The sequence below is a fragment of the Alligator mississippiensis genome, chromosome 1 (genome assembly GCF_030867095.1).
Source record: "Alligator mississippiensis isolate rAllMis1 chromosome 1, rAllMis1, whole genome shotgun sequence".
Classification (NCBI taxonomy): Eukaryota; Metazoa; Chordata; order Crocodylia; family Alligatoridae; genus Alligator; species Alligator mississippiensis.
The window spans coordinates 413,962,619-413,982,759 of NC_081824.1; the positions used below are offsets into that span (position 1 = coordinate 413,962,619).

General features: G+C 46.4%; 1 protein-coding gene across 4 annotated transcripts in view; it reads left to right on the forward strand.

Annotated features, from left to right (window-relative positions):
- The first annotated feature begins 10,270 nt into the window (after positions 1 to 10,270).
- Positions 10,271 to 20,141, forward strand: part of FNDC3A (fibronectin type III domain containing 3A) — a 230,249-nt gene continuing 220,378 nt past the window's right edge. Inside the window, exons 1-2 of one of the 4 annotated variants that reach the window (XM_059729433.1) lie at positions 10,271 to 10,428; positions 17,314 to 18,340. The gene's annotated coding sequence lies outside the window, so the exon portion shown is untranslated. The remainder of the gene's footprint in view (positions 10,429 to 17,313; positions 18,341 to 20,141) is intronic. The other 3 variants (XM_014608361.3, XM_059729476.1, XM_014608362.3) reach the window with 3 other exon arrangements.

Consider the following 20,141-nt stretch of genomic DNA (forward strand, 5'->3'; position numbering starts at 1 on the left):
ACAACTTTGATAATTAATGGCGGGAGGGGTGATGACTCCCCGACACAGGGCTGGCCGTCACTTGCCCAGTGCCAGACCAGGTATGCACAACAGAAAAAAAAAAACTTCTTTGCAAAGGAAATTAAATTAAATGCAACTTGCAGTCCATCCAGTGGTACTTTTCCTTGCTGCAGAGAACTCAGGCGCAGCCTCCCTCTTCCCCTTGTCTTTAGCTCACAAGCACTGGATCGCCCAAGCCGCGATCAAACGTTTCTTTTTGTTCTCTTCAGTAATTGATGTCACACTGGCTTAATTGATTGCCCACGGCAGCCAATTAACGTGAATGTGTCTTTTTTTGTCTTTTTTTTTTCAGTTGTGTGAGCTCCTCCGAACTCTCAAGACCCTACAGGTCTTTTGCCCTTCAGATCCTACAGGTCTTTTCCCCCATTCCCAGAGACATCAGTTCTGAGTAGCAGACAGGCATGCACTCTATCTGCCTGCCCTCGTCTCTGTGCTGTCCCCAGCGGTATAAAAAGCTGCCCTGTCCTGGCCCAGCCACTTGGTATCTGGGGACACTACCCCTTGTGCCAGCTGGACTGCTGCAGCAGCATCCCAAATCCATTTTTAAAAATACCCCAAAATCCATGTTCTTCCACAGTTAAAACAAAAAAACACTCTACACACACACACACACACACACACACACACACACACACCCCTACAGGGAGACAGAGACAGCAGTCAGTTGGGTAATGCTTTATTCGTATATTTACAATGTTAAAGAAATTTGGAAGCCTACCAGTGTCTCTATCATCATGAAAAAATAAATTCTAAATACCTATATGTGTTGATGTGTGCTTTTGGTTTTCTTCACATATGATGGGTATGTGATGGGGGGATGTGGTGTTTGCAGGAAGGAGGTGAGAAGGGGTGTGGGGGAAGGCGGGTGGGTGTGTGGGTGTGTGTGGAGGGATGTGGGTTGATCTGCGGGTAGGTGTGGGGCAATTGCTGGGGGGACTGTGGGTGTGAGGGACCTTGTGCGGGGGCTGCTTGGGAGGGGTGGGTCCCCTGGCGCCCACAGGGTGCAGCCCCCCTACACAGTACATGGAATGCTCCCCCCGACAGAGCCCCAGCTTCCCCCTGGAGGGCCACAGCTCCTATCCCCCACAGGGCCCCTGCCCAGGGTCCCAGGCACCCTGGAGGGTCCCCACGAGGGTCCGAGCTCCACCCTGGAGTGCCCCAGCCCCCCCGCCCAGGGCCCATAATTAACGTTTCACAGCAGCAGCAGGGGGACTGTGTGCTGAGCCCAGCCGGGTCCTGTTGGCCCTGCGGCTGCTTCTGCCACCCAGCCGCGCTGGTCTCTTGGCAGGACCCAGTGCAGCATGTGGGGACCACGTGCTGTGCCCAGCCAGGTCCTGGGGCCCTTCTGCCGCCCGGCCGGGCCCACATCAACAAGACCTGGCATGGCACGTGGGGACTGTGTGCTGGGCCCAGCCAGGTCCTAGGGCCCCTCTGCAGCCTGGCCAGGCTGGGCCCATGGTGACAGGACCTGGTGAGGCACACGGGGACCATGTGCCGGGCCCAACCAGGTCCTGCTGCTCTTGGGGCCGCTCTGCTGCCCGACTGGGCCCTTCCTATAGCAGCAGGACCCAGCCCGGCGCACAGGGACCGCACGGAGCCGAGCCGGGTCCTGCTGACCCTGGTGCTGCTCATGCCACCCAGCTGGGCCAGGCAGCACGAGCAGCCCCAGGGCCAGCAGGACCGGTTCAGCTCCGCATTGTCCCTGCGTACCGGGCTGGGCAGCACGAGCAGACCGGGGACTGCGTGGCTTGTGCAGCCTGGCCTGGCCCAGCACGCGGGGACCGTGTGGAGCCAAGCTGGGTCCTGCCGCTATAGGAAGGGCCCGGCTGGGCAGCAGGACCCAGCACGGCACATGGGGACTGTGTGCCACACCAGGTCCTGTCACCATGGGCCGGGCCCCAAGGCCAGTTCTCGCCTCTGCCCCCTGTGCCTGCGGAGGGGTGAGGACCTGACCCAGCCCCATATGGCTCTCTAGTCCAGCTTTGCACCGGAGTGAGTCACAGGGCTCCGGGAGGCGTGACTCCTGCGCGCGCCTCCTGGAGCAGTGCAACCCACTCTGATGCAAAGCTGGACTATCGAGCTGCAGGGATCTGGGCCAGGTCCTCACTCTCCGTCCCCCAGGGGACATCCCCCCCAACTCTCCAACCCTCCCATCCCTCTGCCACTCCTCACCCACCCATACCCATGAACCCCGCCCCCCCACTTACCTTGGACAGCGCTGGGGCCGGGGGGCCAGCAGGAACACCAAAGAGACGCTCTGGCCGAAACCAAAGCGTCTCTTATGGAGGACTGGCTCCAGGCACGGTCTGGAACCGAGTCTTGCTCTGCTCTATTATGGAGTGTTTTTTTTAGGCCCCTGGATATCCAGGGGTCTAATTTTATCCCTGCGCTGCAAACTTGCAGTACGGAGAACATTTTTTCGTTCCCACACATGCCTCTTGCCCCGCCTCAAAAGGGTTTGAGGCGGGGCAAGAGGCACATGCGCGCTCGTCTGGACACGCCCATAGGGTGCATCTACACAAGCCACTTAATGCCCATTGGGCTAATTCTACTGCGCATTAGCGTGGATAGCAAAAACCATGCTAATGCACTAACGTGCAGTAGATTAGTCCAATGAGCATTGTCACACAAAGAGCATTCATCTGTGCTAATGTGCAGTAGTGCCAATTACTGTGCAATAAGTTAGTACCTGTTATTACAGGTACTATAATTAATGCACCATAATTACGGCGCATTAATGAACATGTAAAAGCACCCATAATGTCATTGGTACTACAAAGGCATGCAGAATTCAAGTCAAATAGGAACAGCACATGAAGCAGCACATACTACAATGAGGAGTACAAGTTGGAACAAAGCCCAACATAGGGGAAGCGATGCAAGAAATCAATGGGATATATTAATTCACAAGGGTTTGCATGAACCAACACACCATGACTAAAAAGCACAGTGACAGCATCACTACCTGAGATGGATTTTCTGTGGAAGCAATTGTCATCATTGCAGCAGAAGATGAATGGACAGTCAACCTAAAATCAAACACGACATATGCTAATTTTAAATCTCATGCTGGTGCCCAAGTCACAACTTTCTGTGATGAGTTTATGTCCATTGAAAGAACAGAAAAAAATGTCAATGTGTATAAAAACAATCTGAAAAAGATAGATCCTGTAATAGTACCAGGGGAAGAATACTCATTTTTTATTTTAAAATTATCCATATCTTGGTGCCATCAAGAGGATGCACTTGCTGGAAGGTAAAGAAACAAGATTAATTGAGAAAGAGTTTGAGGACATCAAACAATGGATAAGGAAGTTCTTAACAGAGTATTGAATAGAGTGGAAGAAACCCAAGTATTCCATAGCCTATGCCCTGGGGAAAGTCCCCTTCTCCTGGGGAGCATACAGGGGCTGGATAGGTGCAGTTCTTTGAGAACTATGGAGCAAGTAAAGGAGCCAACAAGGTGGGTACACTTAATTACTGAAGGAAAAAAAAGGCAAAACTTGTAGCTGTATGCCTATCTAGCCTAAATGGATGTGCTAAAATGGAAGACTTTTCACTATCTACCAAGGGATACACTTCGGGGGATATAAGTTAATTCCAGATGTTTTATCTAAGTTGGATATAGTAGTACTTACTGATAGATCAGAGGAGATCCACAAGTCCAAGAGGTAATACAAGAGATTCTCAGAGATCAAGTGAAGTTTTTAGGAGCTTTAATTTGTAGCTTATAGATTGGTTATATTTATAGTCATGTTTTACATAAACGTTGTTTGTAAAGATTTGATATATATGTCCTTAAGTGGAGAGGGCATCTTTGTTTGCAGGCACAAATATCATTCTGATATTGACAATTGGTTGAAAAATTGTTCAGACAAATTCACAACTTATTCAGAATGAGACAATGGAAATTCTGGCTCTTAAAAACATTAGGGATATTCTTTTTAAAAAATTATTGAATTATTGAATTATTTATTTGGTAACTAAAACAAAATGTTTCTCCAACAGAGAACAATTCTCCCTTCCTGCCCCCTTCCCCCCCCCGAGATTGGTGGATGAAGGCATGAATGTTCATGAAGAGCTCATGGGATTATGTAGTATAGCCTGCACATCAATGATTATATTTTTTATCAGTGATTAAAGATATATTATTGCATCTAAATCAGAAGATCCACAACTGTTGTGGAAAATGCTGTGAGGTGCTGCTAGTGCTAACATGGCAAGGTTAGTATCAAGCCTAGCAACAATACTACAACACAAGTAAATACAAGTGACATGTACTCATTGTTATGGATATGCTTTGAATTTGGTATATTAGAAAGCTATTAAGAGTAATACTATCCTAAGAGATACTCTTAAAAGTACATATCAAATCAGAAAATTAATTACAAATTAAAATAAAGTTTGGAGAGACAACTAATTACACCAGTTTTATTTCTACCATTTTACCCTGGGATCTACCTGCATGTCATGCCAATCTGAAGTAAATGTCTTGTCTGTCCACTGTAGGCTGATATAAGTGGAGACAAAAACCCCTGTAACTTTAAATTTATTTCATTCAAGTTTTAAAGTTACAGAGGTTTAGTTCCACTCACATTTTTACAGAAGGAAACAGATGAAAAATCATATCAGATCAACTGATGCTTGCTTTTGAGCAGTGGATCCAAGATTTTTGTTATATCAGTATAACTAATCATCTGTCCATACCCTGAGATAGTAGGGGTCAACCTTTTTGACAGGTATACAACAAATTAGCCTTGCATCCTCCCTAAGTGCTGCTCCAATCCCCTTCCTCTCCCAATCTGCTGTTTTCTGCTCCCTGCTCTGTGTGCTATGCCTGAGCTCTGCTTCCTGCCCTGTGGTCCCTGCCCTGTGGTCCCTGCCTGATCTCCTTTGCTTTCTGTTTCTTTCCCTATATGCTGCTGTTCTGCCTGTCCCCACCCTGGTCCACTGCATGCCACATACAGAGGCTGCCTGTGCCACTTCTGGCACTTAGATTCATAGATTCATAGATGTTAGGGTCGGAAGGGACCTGAATAGTTCGAGTCTGACCCCCTGCATAGGCAGGAAAGACTGCTGGGTTCAAATGACCCCAGCCAGATGCCTATCTAACCTCCTCTTGAAGACCTTCAGGGTAGGGGAGAGCACTACCTCCCTTGGGAACCCATTCCAGATTCTGGCCACTCTAACTGTGAAGAAGTTCTTCCTAATGTCCAAGCTAAATCTGCTCCCTGCTAGCTTATGGCCATTATTTCTTGTAACCCCCAGGGGCGCCTTGGTAAGTAGAGCCTCACCAATTCCCTTCTGCACCCCCATGATGAATTTATAGGCAGCCACAAGGTCGCCTCTCAACCTTCTCTTGCAGGGGCTGAAGAGGTCCAGGTGCCCTAGTCTCTCCTCGTAGGGCTTGGCCTGCAAGCCCTGAACCATCCGAGTGGCCCTTCTCTGGACCTTCTCCAGGTTATACACATCCCTCTTGAAGTGTGGCGCTCAAAACTGGACGCAGTATTCCAACTGCTGTCTGACCAGTGCCCGATAGAGGGGAATTATCACCTCATTGGTTCTATTTGTCATGCATCTACTGATGCATGATGAAGTGCAGTTAGCTTTGCTGATGACTTCGTCACACTGACGACTCATGTTAATTTTGGAGTCCACTAGGACTCTGAGATCCCTTTCCACTTCCGTGCTGCCAAGCAGGTCATTTTCTAGGCAGTGGGTGTGCTGGACATTTTTCCTCCCTAGGTGCAGCACTTGTGTGCCACAGGTTGGCCCCTGCCCCAAGATGCTGTAATTCAGGACATAAAAATGAAATGTTAATTATCTCACACAGCAGGAGTTCGAGGGAGCCCATGTAGCCCCCATGGCATGCAGCCCACACAGTGTGCTGCCTGAGTCTATGACCCATGCACTGTGCAGCCCTGGCCTCCCTGAAGCTGGATAAGCTTGCTCTAAATTCAACAAGTTGTATTGACCTCTAAATTGTTGGCATTATATGAAACTCCACCTCAGCAATTTAAGTGTTGAAGACTAGGTGTTTGTTGTCTTTGCCTGGATTAGCATTTTTATCATTTTAATCCTCCTATTCAGATTGATATTCTGCACTTTAAACTAGTATAATCTTCTCTGTTGAAAAATAGTTTACTTCATCATCCGTGTCACAAATAGCAGGTGAAGAAGCCGATGATTTGTGACCTGTTAAAATATCTGCCAGCATTTTGATAAAAGTATGTAATTTATATCAAGTTCATATTATGTTTATTTTTTGGCAACTCTTGCAAATCAATTATAGGCACTAATAAACATTATGATTGGGCATTGCTCAAACTGGCTTGGTTTTTGATTAGGTAGAGATGCATCTGATGATGTTACTTAAATCCTAGTTCCTTCCTTTTCTTCCACAAATATGATTTCTTTTCATTTGAAATAAATGATGCCTAACTCCCCACAACCCAGTAGATATTCACTGTTGGGTCTGGAGGGTTGGGGAATCAAGTTCCAGTTTGGAGTGGTTGCATGTCTGCAACTGCTGTCCCCATCCCTGCCCCCCCTCCCCCTCCAGCTCTGGTGCTGTCTTCAGAATGGTAGGGGGGAAGAGAGGGGAGAGAGCTCGACCTGGGGTTTGCCTTGCCTGCGCTGGAGAGTAGGATTAGTGGATTGGAGCCCCCCACCTCGGAGCCCCCGCAACTCTGCTCCTGGTATGTGCTGACAACAGACATTAAAGAAGGTGCTCCACTTTGGAACACCTTCATCTGAACCTTCATGTAATGGATGGAGAGCACTTCCTATATTCTATATTTTTAAGTTTTATGGGATGGGGCCCAATCTTGATCCTAGTAGCATGGGGCTACATAGATTTGATTAGTAGGCCTGTGCGAAATGGCTAATATTTGCTTTGGATTCAGATTTGGCTGATTTGGGGGACAGGTCCTGATTCGATTCAGCTGAATCTGATTTGCACATAAGGCTGCTGCTGAATCTCCGAATCTCCAAATCGGCCAGGCCCGTCCCCCGCCTGCTCTCCCAGTCTGGCAATGGCTGCCCTGCCCACCCCAGTTCCCAGCACTTCGGAAAAGAAAAGCCCTGACTCAGCAGGTGCTGCCGGGCAATCCCCACTGCGGGGGCTCTGCACAAGCCCCCAAAGCCCCAAGGCCGCTGTAGGAGCATGGAGTCCTGGGGCATTTCTCGGCTTTTTTTTGTCTTAAAGAGCCAGAGCTAGCCTGGGTGGGGCACCCGTGGGGGGGCTGGGGGAGCACCAGGGCTTTGAATCGATTCAGACCTTTAAATTGGTCCCCTGATTTGATTCAGATTCAGAGATTCAGCCACCAAATCGGGTCAAATCTCCGAATCAAATTACCACCTGAAGTTTCGCACAGCTCTACTGATTAGCGAACTTGATCTCTAAATGGAACCGAAGTGAAACTGTAGTACCAATGGCTATATCTGTCCGGTGAGCATTCCTTCTCTAATGATGGTACCCACAAACATGTTGCATCTATGATACTAGCATTGCTGTTAATGATTAGTGCTCCTGGTAATTTCAAATGGCACCAGAGTGCTCAATGTCAAATTAAAAATTGCTGCATAGCTCTTCTTTCAGAAGTCTATGAAGAGATTACCTTTCAGTGTACTAGATGGAGAACCAAAAAAGGGAAGTTTTTTACTGCAGAAATCAGGAATGCAACTGAAGGAGATAAAATGTAAAGACATTTCCTTAACAGTTGATTTGGGTTCCTGCCATTCCCTGAGCTTACCTAGACTATCCAGTCTGAAAAGTTTATCAATTTGAAAAGTTCATCAGTAATATTTGCATGCATGTTGATGGACTCTTAGAAACTAAAATGAGATTTCCTCTTCTAAGTTATTTGTCTGTGATATCAAAGATTCTGCTTCAATCCCATTATGGCCTGACCCCTAATGAATGAAAGGAAGAAATCTTGATCAGCCACTTAGTGCCTCCTGGAATATAGATAAGTGTGGGGTGTTGTTTATTTTTCAATTAAAAAAAATTACTAGCAGGTGTCCTAAAGAGAGATGAACAGGGCCACTGTGTTGGTCCCTTGGGTTTTCCTGTATTTTCTAATGCTGTCAACTTGAGTGACTCTAATGCTGTCAACTTGGGTGACTGAATCTAAAATTTATGTAGTAGCTTGCCTTGAAGAAAGGGGCAGCATTTTATATCCACAAAAAGGACTATACCAAATACTTCACCCACAATTTGGGATGAAGAAAAAAAGCTGTTTAACAACCCCATGCAAATTGGATAGCACATAAAGAAGAATGTGTTCTGTTAAAACTCTTTGGGAATTTAGGTTGAGTAGGAAGAAATTGGACTAGGACCTCACTACTAAGCCCTCTGCCTTTTCAGCATCTCTTAATAGCTACACCTGGTGAGAATCTCATTTTATGCCTCATCAAAAGATAAAACTCCAAGCGGTACAGTGCCCCTAATATCATACAGTGACATTTGCTCAATACTGACTCAGACAGATGAATGCCATCTAATGGATCAGCAGTAGCACTTCCTGCAGTACCTGAGGAGATGTTTCATCCAAATATTGATTAGGCTAAACTCTGTTTTAGTTTTTGAGACCTGACAAATCACAGCCTTAGATGCTATTTCTGCAGGAAGAGCCTTTGCAGAGTTTTGGAAAAGGAATTTATAGTGAACTATCAGGATATGCATCATATAGATGTGTGTGATTCTTTCATCATTCTGTCTGATGTGCCTATGAAGGCTATAAATGGAATTGAACTATGGTGTCATGCAAGGACAAAAAGTAGGGTAGATATGCACCTTAGACTAAATGCCAGGGGACATTATCATCTTAATAATAGATCAAGGCACTAACAAATAAATCAAGACACTAACAAAACTACATTTTATACATTGAGTTAGCTTGTGCAAATAACTGCTGCAGGAGGTCATGAAGCCAAATCTTGTAGCTGGATAATTTTGACCCATAATAAAGCAAGATCTACATTTAGCAAAGGATAATCACAGCTCATAACTCAGGACATCAACTGAATGCTGCAGGCATTAAGAAAGGTATAGTCTTCACTTCCACATATATGTTGTTATTTCAAGGAATGGAATGATTCAGTATAAAAATTGGTTACTGGACCTAGGGGGAAAAAAAGAAGGGAAGTTCACATACAGCACTGGTGCCCACCCTATTGATGCTTGCACTCAGCCCCAGACCACTGAATTGGGGTCCTGTGCTACTGGATCAGGGCCCTGCACACTGTGCTGCCTCTGCTTAGCTCTGTGTTGGAGGATCACACCCCTGCCCCACCTCCAGCTGGCCTGTGTGCCTAGACTGGGGGCTAGGCTGCATCTGCATGCTAGCCAGCCCCTGTGGGCTCCTCAGAGGTCCTGAAATTTGGTGCAGACCTACAGGGTGACTCAGGGACCCAGAAATTTGGCACAGGGTTGTGGCAATTGCTGCTGCTGCTCTCCTGCCACCAAGCTTTTGGACCTGTGGGGACCCCTGCAAACTGGGCAGCACAGCTTCACAACCCCCAGCAGGCTTGTTGGTCTGGGGTGGCACAGCCCTGATCTAGGTGGCATGTGAGAAACCGTTCACGCCAGCTCTCACTACTCTTTGAAGTGCCTCAAACATTTCTTCCATGTTACAGGGGTGTAGGTTGTAGCTGTGTTGGTCCAAGGACATAGGCAGACAAGGTTCCTTGGGTGAATCTGATATCTTTTATTAGACCAATAAATAAATAAATAAAATGGCCTAATAAAAGATATCAGATTCACCCAAGGAATCTTGTCAAACATTTCTGGAATAAATGAATTTTTATTTCTACCTGGGAGATATTTTACAATCTTTGCCTTCTCCTGCGCCTGAGGAAAGGTGTGTGAGCCCCAAAAGTTTGCAAATAAAAAACACATTTTTTTTCTTTTTACAACTGTCTAGTTGGTCTAAGAAAAGAGACGGCCTCTGCCACGCTGACTGCTCAAACCCCTCTGTGCACCAAGCTCCCGCGCCTCTGGGCACCTTGCACATAGGCTGCCGGGAGCTTGGCACTGCCCTCCTCCATCTTCTCCCCGAGGCGACTGCTCCCAGAGATACCGCAGGCAAGAGGCCCACGACCCTCCTCCTCAGGGTTACGAGACCGGACCCCAGCCCGCCCGCGGGGGCGTGGCTTAACCCAACCGTGCCCTGGCCCCGCCCCCAGCCTCGCTGCCGTGCTGGCCCCGCCCCCGCGCCGTTTCCGCCGATAACGGTCGCCCCGGGTGGCACAGGCGCAGTGCCCTGCATCCCCACAGCCCCGGGAGAAGATGGTGGCCGCGCGCCCGGGGGGCAGGCGGTGGTGGCGGGGCGGCCGCGGGAGGCAGTGAGGAGCCGCGGGAGGCAGGTACCGGCGGGGCGGGGAGCTATGGCGTGGCCCCGCCCGCTGCCGCCGGTGGCGGAGTCGGGGCCGTTGGGGGAGGCGGCGCGGTGAGTGGAATCGCTGGGGCTGCGGGCGGGGCGGGGTGCGGTGTGCGCCTGTGGGACGCAGGGTACAGCCCGATCCCTTCGCATCCCTCAGGGTTGGAGCCTCCCCCGCCGCCAGAAAGCGAAACCAACGCGAAGCAAAAGCGAAAGCGCCTTGCTTCATTTTGTGGCGCCGAACTGACGCCGAGCAGACGGCCCCGGGGGAGGGCCTGGGACGCCCCCGGGGGTCTGGCTGCTGGGGATGGCCGGGTCTTAGGGGAGGGAGAGAGCCAGCCCTGCTAGACCGCGGGCCCCAGAGAAGGCGGCATCCGAAGAGAGATCTGATGCTTGGCTCTGCCTCTGGCATAAGTCCTTCACCTCAAGTGCGGTGCTTGGGGCAGCCTGACTTAACTTGAAAACTGGTTACCCCTCTCTCCTGCACCCTCCCCCCCTCCCCGCCCCTACCCTTACAGGTTTGTAAACACCTTGCAGGCCTTGGGGCAACCAGGAGAGATCTTGCAACACCTCTTTCCATGAAGTAACTTTTCTTCTTAGTGTCAGAATAATTGGCTTTGGTTCTAGCCCTAAGTATTCTCTCTCTTTCTTTTTCTTTCTTTCTCTCTCTCCACTTACAACTGTCTGAAGTTGGCAGGGTTGCTTCATGTCTGTCAAACTTTTCACCTGAAGCCAATTTCTTCTATGGTAATAGAAGCCACAGTCCTGCAAAGAATTAGGCAAACTGTTGATTCCAATGTGAGCACTTCTGTGAGTGGTTGAGTCACTCCTTGCTCATAGGTCAAATCTTTTGTAAGATTTGGGCTCTGTGTATCTGCAGTTTAACTACTGTGTATAGCCCTGCAGTGGATTGTGAAGATTCAGAAAGGATTGATCTGAAGTAAACCAGTTTATCCAGTCTGTATTTCTGAATGTGGATTCTATTTTCTAGAATGAAATGTGGCTTACATTTGTGCATTATATTAAAGGAGAATACTTACATTACATGTGGTTTGGCTTCAGGAAGATCCTCATAGCAGATAGATCTGATTCCCTATGTGACCTAATCCTCCCTGCTATGTACCTTTACCAGAAGTCATGATACTTCTCAAACAGAGGAGAAGTGGCTAAATGCTGCCTCTGGGAGTGAGGGGAGGTGGAGTGGGGGGAGTGATCTTCTAGATTAGAAGGAGGTTGTGCTGCTCTTCTGGAAGTTGGAGGTGCTAATTATGGTGGGAGTTAGAAATGACTTGTGTTAATTAACATAAAAGTTAACAGCTTTCCTAAACAAGAGGTGCTGTAAGGACAGCTGCTGAAATGCCTCTTTGTGCCTACATTCATTTGGAACATGAGATGTTTATCATTATCACAAACATCACAATTGTATTTTGTCTATGCATTTGGTGTACATCAGGGTCTTGCTCTGACAAAATCTCTATTGTTCTGCTCAGTCAGGTAGGGGTGCACCAATAGAGATTTTTGCGGCTGATACTGATAGCCAGTTTAAGAAGGCATATTGGCCGATACCAATCCAACTTCTAATACCAGCCCGGCAGCTCGGAGGGCTGCCTTCAGCTGGTAAGTCTAGTGTGGTGAGAGCAGGAAGGGGGGTGGGGGGAGGGCAGATCAAGCCCCCCATGGGGAGGAGGAGCTGGAGCAGGGGCTGTCCAGCCAGGGTGGATTGGGCATGGATGGAGCAGTGGCTTGTCTGGGGGGAGGGGAGCCATGGTTTGGGAGCTGGTGGTCCAGCAGCTTGTCTGGCACTCACCTGCTTGCCCAGCAGCTCTTGCTGCTGCTTCTGCTGCTGGGGGCAGAGGGTGTGTGCCCCTGGATCTGTGTGGGGCAGGCTAGGGCCAAGGCTGTGCCAAGCTCTTCCCGGAGGGGAGGGGCTACGCTGGGAAGGAACTACAGCAAATTTCTGGCTGCAGCCCTGCCCTGCTGGAAAGAGCTTAGTGTAGCCCTGGCCCCAGCCTGCCCAGTGCAGATCTGGGGGCACACATTCCCCAACCCATGCCCTGTCTGTACACCCCAGGTGAGCCGCTGCTCCATCCCATGCCTGCCCTGATTAGGCAGCTCCTGCCTCAGCCCCACATTCCCTCCTCATGGGGGGCCTTGATCTGCTGCCCCCCCCCCCCCCCCCCCCCGATTTACCAGCTACACAAAGCTCTCCACACTGCTGGCCTGTGCTCCTTGCTACCTGTGTTGCAGGTGCACGCATTTACAGACCACTTATTGGCCTGATATGGCCAATTTCCGCTATATTACATTTTCTTTATATTGGTGCCAATCTGATATGGGACCGACATATCAATGCACCTCTACAGTCAGGTTTTTTCCTGATTTTTATTTTATTATTTCTGACTTTTTCTTGGAGATGGATTTTGCATCAGCAGATCAACTTTCTACAGAAATGTAAATCTGACAGGCATGGAATTTCCAGTAGTCATCTTCTTGTGTTGATACCACACTTGACCATTTTGTGACAGATGCTTGTGCTTATTTATTGTACTTTGCAAGATGGCTCATTGTACATGTGACTTCAGGCAGTGGCCATTGCAGCAGGTGTTGCAGAGTCTGAGACTCTCTTTCTCACAGTCATACATGGATTTCTGGTTAAAAGGAGAGAACATGTTATGGTGTGTTCTCCCACCTCTTTCCCCCCCCCCCCCCCCCCCCAAATAATAGCCCAATCATTGGGGTACTTGCTTGGGATATGGAGATGCAAATTCAGGTGCCCAGTCTGAACCTGACAGAGCAAGGATTTGATCCTTTGTCTCGATACCACAGATGAGTGGCATAAACACTAGTCTGCCAAGTATTCTAACATAATTGGGCATATGCTTTTTTTAATGAAGAAAATATTAAAAGCTCTTGGGTTTGTTGACCCAGTGCAAAATTTAAAAAATCCTTTTAAACTCATACTTTGATAGGACAGGAAATCCTTTTAGTTCCAGTTCAAGGCTTAGGGCTTGCCTTCACCATGGTGTTAGCACAAGCTGTAAACTTGAGTTTTCCTCCAAATTGGGCTACCAGCTACAAATGAATCTTTTATTTTGAAATATATGGTACTCTGAACTCATGGACTTGGTTGAAGTTTAAGTGCTGTAGTGAAGTTAGCTGTTATAGCCTCACTGCACTACTAAAGTTTAAAGCAGTGTGATGAGTTGCTAATTTGGTCACTCTTGTGTTGCCAGTAAATTGTTTTGCATAGCTCAAGTGTTCTTTTGCTGCATAGTTGCTTGAACTAGACTGGCTTGAAGGAATCCAGCTAAAGCAACTGTTGCTCTAGTGATCAGTAATTGCTCTGGGCCTGAGGTGCTCAAAAGAGATCTTCCTCAAGTGCTGATGTTCCAACTGCAGTTCAGCAGTATTTGTGCTTCTGCCTTTGCTCTCTCCCTGAAACTTCTGGTGCCTGGGAAGCTAAACCACTTAAAGATACTGTTCCTAAAATCACATCTTCCTTCTATAGCCAAAATTTTAAATAGTTTATATAAAATTTAATATGGACTGGTATGTGACATTTACAGATACTTTTATAACTAGGTAACTGAATATGTTGGCAATGTTCATGTCGATTCTGGGGTCTTCTCCACAGCCTCCTGCACTTGGTTGTCTCTAACATGTCATTGCTACTGTTGGGTAGATCATTTGTTCTGGCAATGTTATGACTTGTGAGTTGGTTGTTTCAAACTTTATGAGGTCATTGCCTAGCTGAAACTTTTTGTTTTTGTTTTTTTTCTGGCAAAATGTCATGCTTCCTGCCCTCTGTTTCTGTTCTACGAGGAGGTGTTGCCTAGTTTCCCTTGGGAGACCATTGATCTGTGACAGAAGCCTCCATTTAGACTACAGACCAATCTCCTATGACACCATTACGTTATGATTAGAGATTTCTATCTTGTATGCCCTTTGCATCATGTTTAAAGAGCTGTTGCCACTTCATAGGCACTAAGTATAATAAGCAAACACGAACAAAAAAAAAAGGATTTAAAGTCCTCAGTTCTTCTGACCCTAGTTTTTAATTGCTGTAGGAATTCTAGTTCAGTGTTCTGTTTAAATAAAACATCTATAGAAAAAAGATATGTAATTGGTATTGTTCTGTAACTTTATAATATGACACTTAACACCAACCATTTGGTTTGGAGATTTTGTGGTAATGTATCTAAACTAAACTTCACTGCAGACTGCTTAAACTCCTATCCACTAAAAGCTACAGCTATCGAATATTTCCATGCCTAGGAAAAACAGGTTTGATATTCATCATTGTCTAGTTTTCCTAGAAGGTATTACAGCTATCTTAGGGGAGTGAAAATAATAGCCCATAGTGCTTACCAATGTTCCCTCTAAGGAGCAGCGGTCCGTGAGCATGCCCCCTCAGTCCGGCGTGGGACACTTACCAAAGGGGGCTGGGGCTGCGGCCGGGGGCCTGGTGCAGGTTCCCTGGCTCTGGGGAAACGCTCTGCTCCCCCGCATTAGGGCTGGGGAGCAGAGCACTTCACCGGAGCAGGCAGAACCTGTGCCACCCCCTGCCTCAGCCTCCATCCCTGCCTTGCCTCACCTCACCCTGGGGAGGAGCCGCTGCCTGCCCCAGTGAGGCTTCACTGGCTCCAGGACACTGCTGCACTCCCTGGCCCTGACGCCATGCGCCTCCTTGCTCCCTGAGGCCATTGCGGGGGAGCAGAGCAATGTTGCGGAGCCTTACTGGGGAGGTGAGGCAAGGCAGGGATGAAGCCCTGAGCGGGAGAGCGGAGCACTTCCCTGGCGCAGGCTCCGCCGGTTCCAGGCTCCTGCCCCAGCCTCTCCTGGTATGCGGCCTTGAAAAGGCTGTGCGCAGCCACACTTTTAGTTGCACACACCTTAGAGGGAACCTTGGTGCTTACGTAACTCTTTTTAATTTCCAGTTGGTGTACATCTTTCCATGTTTGCGAGACATGTGTTTAGACCCCTGTGCTATAAACGTGGACTCTTGTCTATACCAAGATACAGGACAAGAAGTCTTGGTAGCTTCCCAATGTTTGTATACTATCCTTAAATGAACACTTTTAGCCCTTCTTTTAGGTTTTTCAGTGTTAACAGTATTCATGAAGGTTGTTTAGCGTTTGTGTAACACATGGCAGAACCATCCTAGAGTCTTTATGAGAGTTTGCCTCTGAATTAGTATTGTTTGAGTATAGGGGGACATGCCTTCCTATGGGTTCTAATTCTGAACTGTTCCATTAGCAATAACAGTTCACACTGAGTACAGACTGTTAAATCAGAAGCACACAGCCAGATTGAAAAAGGTTGTGGGCACCTAAGTTCAAGAGTCCACAAAATGCTGTTGAGCCATTTAGGTTCCCAAGTAATTTTACTGATTAAAACTTAAGCGCTCAAAGTTCTGCTGCTATCCATGCCTAAAGCTATGAATCTGAATCTATAAAGCTGGTGCCATCTTGAGTTGAATTGAGTGTTTAGGTACCTGTCTCATGCCTAAGATTTCTTGGTTTCACAAACTGAGTATGCCTGGGACCCAAGTCCCTGTAATCCAGTAAGTGTCCTGAGAGTACACCTGACATGTCCTGACATCCTAGGATGTTATGAATCCCAACTCTAGGCATCTTTCTCTCCACTTCTATGGTAAAATTAGGTGCCTAGCTTGGGTTTGTGAATCCTTCTTACAGAGCTGAACTTCTGGGCACCCCTAGGCCTCTGAGTCTCGCCTCTGTTGTCTTGCTCTGGATTCTGTGTCCTGCTGCATTTCTTTTAGATTTTTCTAGAGAGTCTGCAGCCAGCAGGTCTCTCCTAGGCTGGTATGATTTGCAAATTAAATATTTTTCCTGTTTTAATAAAATTACAAGGGCCCTTTCTAGCAATGAGGTTAGCCTGTTTCTGTTTGGTTTTGGTTAAAATTAACCTTCCATTTATAAAGACTTGCAACTTTATTTAGATCCAGGTGCTCTTTTTGAGCATATTGATAGTTGTTGCTAGTACATGTGATGACTAAGCTGTTAATCTCCAGTTTTCCCTGCTGCTGTAAAAGGATGGTGTCAGTAGTCTTCTCTAGAGATATTCACAGTATATAAGCATAGAATTAAGTTGTTCACAGACTACTTCAAGACTGGGGCCTCTTCAACTCTTCAGTAAAATTTGCATCCTGTCACCACTGGACATCTTTCCGCAATCTCCGTCAGTGAGGCAAGACACGCATTTCTACATGTAGTTCTATATTCCCAGAGAGCACTGCATCCCTCCATTGTCTGTTAGTCCAGAATAGAAGAAATACAGTATTAAAGAAAGGGAGGACATTCCTATCAAATATTAAATATTTGAATTTGGAGAGGGAAGCAAGGGGTTCTACATAAGCTGAGGCTTTGGTCCCTTTCTACAATAACAGTGGGGTGTACCCACAGCAGTGAACTTACTTACTCTGTTTTAGTGTCTTCTGTATGGCAGAAGAAACTCGGATCTTTCAGCTCGTTTCTGTACTCTAAGAACATCTCTGTCCCTTGGAAGATGCTTTTAACCTTTTTCCATACCACTGGGTGCTCTTGTCTCTCTAATGCATGCACTTTCTCAGTGAGAACGTGATCGCGACTTTTTTGTTTTATATTAACCATTAACTGGCTTCTCTTCCTCTGTTGCTGTAACAGATTTTTCTTTTTTCTTCTTTGCCCATAAATCTAGTTCTTATTTTGCTATAATGAGGATGAGTTCACCTCTGTAAGCCCTGCAGTTTACTTATTTTTCTACTCTACTTATGGCATTACTTCTAATGTCAGCAGCACTTTCTGTCAACATATAAGTTTCTGTACCAATGTCCAATTAAAATTAATAACAAGTTTCATTTTACTTTCAGGTTGATGTCTTCTGCTGCAGTGGAAAAAAAATCATCCGCGCTAACGATGCTACCACCATCCTTTGTCCACAGTGCATGCCCTCCAGTCCTTGCAAAGTTGTGTAATTCTTTGCATTTCTTGCATCTTTTGCCATATGATGGGCGTTGTCCTCACTGTCAGAGTATGTGCAGCTCTTTGTGTTTTGCTTTCTGGATTCTGGCTTGAAGCTCAGCATGTCTTTTTGCCACTGGTCTCAATGGTATTTTTGGATTCTCAATTATGCCTATAATGTTGGAATACTGTCTATTCCCCTTATTCTTAACTTTGGCTTGGCAAATTCTTATGTTCTTGTCTACTATTGATCTGAGTCTGCCAGCAGTCTTTCGCCCTCTCTGAGAATTTTATGCTGGGTTCCAGTCATAATCTGCTCCCTTGTCAGGGACTGTTTAGTGCCTCAGCTGCATTTATGCTGATAAGATCAGTCGCACATGCTTAGTTTCACTTTTATATGTTCTGCTTAAAAACATCTCGTGTTTAATTTTTATATGGAGTTTATTAACTGCATCTTTCTGTTGCAGTCCAAGTTCAGACTCTGCTGCCTGAGTTGACTATAAATTGTTAAAGCTAGTTAATCAGAATGCGGCGATGGTGGTGTTGTTGTCAGATAAGGCACCTTATAGTTGTCTGTCTTTTCACTGGCACCATTGCTTATGGATACAGACAAGTGCCTTGTGAAGTCCTTCCATATGCCCATGGTGTTTCAGCTGTGGGACTTCTACTGGTGTTTTAATCTCTTGCTCCTTGTTCCATGTGAGTTTGAATAATGGGCTGAAGATGCTTGGGGGCTGGGGGGCCGGGTCTTTGTTCCTGTTAGGATGTCATTTCAATTGCTGTTGCTTTAAGTATGTACTGTCTCTTCCCTGACTTGTTTAGGAAGCTAACCCACTTAAGTACAATTCCCAGTGCTAGAGTTGCAGTGGAAACAAACCCTCTAGTATCCCATGGTTAAACTTCACAGACAACAGTGCTTACCTGTATTAAGCAAAGGTATTGTTCAGCTTTACTGTTTTAAGTGTCTACCTCCTGTTGTGAACATGTGTGTGTTGGATTATTTTTCTCCATCTCTGCTATTTCTGCAACTTTCCAAGTTGTATCTCTCTGTATTTCCTGTCTAGACTTCAACTTTCTCCTCATCTCTTGCATTTGTTCCTCTCTGGTGTTTGCAGTAGTCCTAGTCTATATTTAACTAACCTGCTCTTAATATCATCTTCCAGATTTGTTTTGCAAGAAGCTAGCTCTTGGGTTCATTTTAACAAATCTCTGTTGCAACGTACCAATGCTGCTCCTATCCCCCATTTAATACATGTACCATTGATGATGGCTCTCTGTTTACAGTTGTTTCTGTAAACTACGCAACATCACTTCTTTTAGTGTAACAAAAAGAATATAGCACGTGCGTTTAATTTCTAGCATTCAACTGCAGAATAAAGAAAGAATTGAAGTGTGGCTAAAATACATTTTTGGCAACCCAGTTTCTGGGTTAGAAGCCAAAACTAGATTTCACTTCCAAATTTTCATTATTTTAATCAGTATAGGCCTGAAGCCTTTCGGGAATGTTTGTAGCTACTTTCAGAGTTCCAATCCATGCTTCACAAGAGGATGCAGTATTCACTTTGTGCAGTTTATGGTGCAAATTGAGTACATGAAGGCTTAATTCTTGTGCCCTCTGCACACAACTGGACCATGTCTGTATGATGCTTGTCTCTGTTTGCATTGGTATGTAAGACTCCCAAGCCAGGTATGCAAACTTGTCACTCACGTTCTTCAGCTACATCAATTTCCATGAAACTACCCAAGTACTTCAAGTCAAGCACATGCTTACAAGTACATTATTACATGAAAATCTGTGGTTGCATAGCAGGTTCTGGTTGCTAGTGCCTAACATGGTGAAAACTCAAGGGATGAGCGAAGTCTTTCAAATGAAGTTCCTTTGTTAAATGTCCTTCTTTTTTTACAATAAAGCTGTGCATGTTGTTAAAACTTAAACGTTCATGAAATCTTGTGCCAATCTTTCAACTTTTTATTTTACATATAATATATAGAAATAACTATCAACATCTTGTTGGTCTGAACTAGTGTTTCAGATAAAATTTTGAAAATGAAAAAATGCATTCTCTTTGAATGCTTTTGGGGGGAAGGGGAAAACTAATGTAAAAATATAACTTTATAATCACTTTCTAAAATAACAGTTGAGCCCATCCTTTTGTAACAATCTTGCAAAGTACAAGACTATCATAAGGGTCAGCAGCCTGCAGTCATTTGATCCAGCCTGCAGGCTTGGGGGTTTTGGTAGCTGGGGACTTCAGCTGTAGGAACTCTCCCCATGTGTTACCCTGTGGGGAAGTGCTAGCTGCAGCTCCGTCCTAGGTCACATTCAGCTGCTTCTGACCTGATCCTAGTCACGCTGTGCTCCAAAACCAAAAATAATTGCTGACTGCTGCTCTAGTATGATTTAGGACTATGATAAGTAAACTTCAGACTGGTTTACACAGGGCAATACTGGTTTCCCTTGCTATATGTGGTGGATGCATTCCTGAAAAACCACGCATAACTTGAATTTGCATAAAGGGAACCCACTTTACAAGGTAACAAATAGGGATACGTTCCAAGACCCCGACTGCATTAGCACCAGGTAAGTCTGCTGGAGCCGGGGCAGTGCTGGGCTCTTCCTGGCAGGGGGCTGGGTCATGCCGCACTTGGGGCAGGCAGTGGCGGTGCTGGGAGAGGGACTGGGGGACCCACAGCAAATTTTGGACTGGCTGCAGGCCCCCTATAGCCCCCCCTCCCT